This window comes from Chrysochloris asiatica, unplaced genomic scaffold (assembly GCF_000296735.1).
Source record: "Chrysochloris asiatica unplaced genomic scaffold, ChrAsi1.0 scaffold00002, whole genome shotgun sequence".
NCBI classification, from domain to species: domain Eukaryota; kingdom Metazoa; phylum Chordata; class Mammalia; order Afrosoricida; family Chrysochloridae; genus Chrysochloris; species Chrysochloris asiatica.
Window position 1 is genome coordinate 22,096,699 of NW_006408520.1, and position 3,638 is coordinate 22,100,336.

Genomic DNA, 3,638 nt, shown 5'->3' on the forward strand with positions numbered 1-3,638 from the left:
TGGTCTCACCCAAGATGGCGGCTCCTGGAGCAGCTGAGCATCCCGGACTAGAAAGCAATAGATTTCTTGCTTCTGCCACAAATTCCCCCAGCTGTAAGCCTTCTAACCTTCTAATTATTCCTTTATATGTGATTCAGAGTTCTGGGACCAGCCCCGAGCCTACTTGTTCGGGTATTCTGTGTTGTTGTTGGCGGAGCTCTCTGCTATACGTCCACCTGATCCGCCATCTTTCTTGTTCTCTGCTCATTTGATTTCTTGACTTTTGCTTCCATGGGCCTTGACTATGGATCCAAGTAAAATAGAAACCTTTTTCCATTTATCATGATTTAATTGTTTATTCTACACTAAGTTATAATGCATTCTGAAGGCTGTATTCTTTGATTTTCGTCAGCAAGTGTCTTAAGTCCTCTTCATTTTCAGCAAGCAAGGTTATATCACAGGTTGTTAATGAGCTTTTCTCCAATCTTGATGTCACATTCTTCATATTGTCCAGCTTCTCAGATTATTTACTCATTATGCAGATTGGACAAGTATGTTCAAAGGATACAACCGTGATGTACTTTTCCAGATTTTAAAACATGCAGTATGCCTTGTTCTGTTCAAACAACTCCTTCTTGGTCTATTTACAGTCTCTGCATGTACAAACTTAAGTGTCTGGAATTCCCATTCTTTGCAGTGTTATCTATCGTTTATTAGAATCCACATAGTAGAATGCCTGAGTATAGTCAATAAGGCACAAATAAACACCTTTCTGGTATTCTCTGCTTTCATCCAAGGTCTGTCTGCTATCAGCAATGATATCCTTCATTCCACATTCTCTTCTAAGTTTAACTTGAGTTTCTGGCAGCACCCAGTTGATACACCGCTGCAACTGTTTGTGGATTATCTTCAGCAAATTTTACTTACATGTAATATTAATGATGTTGTTAAATGATTTCCACATTCTGTACCTTTCTTTGGAATGGGTACAAATATTGATCCCCTTCCAGTTGGTTGGCCAGGTAGCTATCATCCAAATTTCTTCACATAGACTAAAAGTATTTCCAGTGCTGTACCAGTTAGTTGAAACATTTCAATTGCTATTCTGTCAATTCTTGAAGCCTTGTTTTTTTTTAATACCTTCAGTGTAACATGAACTTCTTTCTTCAATACAATTGATTCTTCATCAGATGCTGCATCCTGAAATGGTTGAATTTGGTATAGGGATTCTGTATATTTTTCCCATTTCCTCCCCCCCCCCCAACCTTCTATTGTGAATTGAGTGACGATTTACAGAGAAGATTATCAGTTTTATATTCAACAAATCATATACCTTATTTCATCTCAGTCCCTTCCATTGTAACAGTAGTTATCCCATGTCCTACCTCTGGTTCCTGTTTCCATTCCACCCTCCTTCTTCTCATCCTTTCTCAACTTTGTCCTTAGGTAAATGTTATCCTTTGGATCTTGAATGATTGACTGTTCTATGGTAAGCATATCTTACTAGTGTTGTTGTCCCTACTATATACTTTTCTACTGCTTGGCTGAAAATTGGACTACGAGGGTGAATTTCATTCCAGACATGCAAGGTGGCTGAGGGCCATAGTCTCGGATTCCTCCAGTCTCTTTCTGACCAGTAAGCTCAGTCTTGTTTTATAATTTTGAGTTTTGTTTCACATTTCTTAACACTCTATCTGGGACCCTCTAATGTGATAGTGGTAGTGGTCGTTGGTAGTGGTTTCTGGGCACCATCCAATTCTTGTCAGACAGTCATGGTGACTGATAGTTACCTGCTCCATTGATATATTGGTTAATTCTAAGTGTCTTCAGTTTTTATCACTCTTCTTTCTTGTGCACATGGAAAGACCAGTAGTTGCACCTTAGAAGGCTGCTCATGAGCTTTTAAGATCCCAGATGCTACTTACCGAATTAGAATTTAGAACATTGTCTTTGTGGACAATGTATACAAGTTGTGTCTCAGGGTGTCCCTTGAGGCTATGGTCCTGAGATCCTGGCCCAGAAACTCATTGCCTTCAGATGTTTGATAGCATCTAAGTTTTCATAATTTTGCCCCCTGTATGCTCCACCACATTCATAGGCATGTTTGCAGCAAAGGTAAATACCCATGTACAAATATCCTCTTTCAAACCCTTATATATTTGTGGGCATATTCCCACACTCCCACCCATACCTGTTCAATCTGTGTACCTATCTGTCTTTGTATCTACCCATACACAAAACACTGTTGTTCCAGGGTTGTGTATATAATACTATTTACATTGTTGTTATGTGCTATCGAGTCGGTTCCGACACATAGTGATCCTGTGTAGGGTTTCGAGAGAGTGGCTGATGAGCTTGAAATGCTGACCTTGCAGTTCAAATTGACTTTGCAGTCCAGCACATTAACCTACAGCACCACACCAGGACTCATGTATCCCCTTTAACGCTTGCATACCTTCCAGTGTCTTCACCTTTCTTCATCATTCTTTTGCCAACCTCCTTGATTTTGTATATTGCCCTCTCCATCACCCAAGTTAACTTGTGTCTACCTTCTAGACAGTGAATTATTCTCCCTTCCCTCCCACACTTGGTAACCATCAAAGAATTATTTCTTTTAGCATGAAAACCTTCCCTTGATTTTTAACTATTGACTCATACAATATTTGTCCTTTTATAATTAACTAATGTAACTCACCATAATGTCCTCCAGATTCATCCATGTTGTATGGTATTTCACAGATTCGTTATTACTTCACCATTGCATAGTATTACATTGTGTGTATGTACCAAAGTTTCTTTATCTACTCTTCTACTGATGGGCATTTAGGTTATCTCCATCTTTTTGCTATTATGAATAGTGCTGTAGTGAATGAACATCAGTGTGCATATACTCATGTCATGGTTCTTATTTTTGTGGTTATATACCAAATAGAGGAATTGCTTGATCATATGTTATTTCTACTTCCAACTTTTTGAGGAAGTGCTGTACCATCTCCCCTAGTAGTTGCACCATTTTACAGTCCCACCAGCAATGTAGTAGAAGGGTCCCAGTTTTTCCACACTCACCAGTATTTGGTGTTTTCTTGTTTTTGAACTTTGCTATTAATGCTGGGGTGAGATGATATATCATTGTTGTTTTGATTTGCATATCTCTAATGGCTATTGTTGGAGTCCTGGTGTGGCGCTCTGGGCTAATGCATTAGACTGCCAAAGTTGTTTGAACTGCAAAGTCAGTGGTTCAAGCTCACCAGCTACTCCTTGGAAACCCTATACAGGGTCGCTATGGGTTGGACTATGGGTCGGAATTGACTCGACAGCACTTAACAACAACAACAATGGCTAATGTCAGTTTGCTGTACTGTGGTAGTTTGTGTGTTGCTGTGATTCTAGAAACTATGCCACCGGTATTTTAAATGCCAGCAGGGTCATCCATGGTTAATAGGTTTTCAGCTGAGTTTCCAGTTGAAGACATACTAGGAAGGAGGAATGGAATACTTCCGAATATTTAGTCACTGAAAACTTAATGAATAACAGTGGAACAATGTCAGTTAGAAAATTGAACATTGAAACATGCTGAAGAGCACTAGAATATTGTCAGATATCATGCCAGAAGATGAACCCTTCAGATTGGAAGGCACTCAAAACACGACTGGGGAAGA

At 39.4% G+C, this 3,638-nt stretch overlaps 1 protein-coding gene across 1 annotated transcript in view; it reads left to right on the forward strand.

Annotated features, from left to right (window-relative positions):
* HFM1 (HFM1, ATP-dependent DNA helicase homolog (S. cerevisiae)) overlaps positions 1-3,638 on the forward strand; it is a 206,591-nt gene that overhangs the window by 34,944 nt on the left and 168,009 nt on the right. The window lies entirely within an intron of this gene.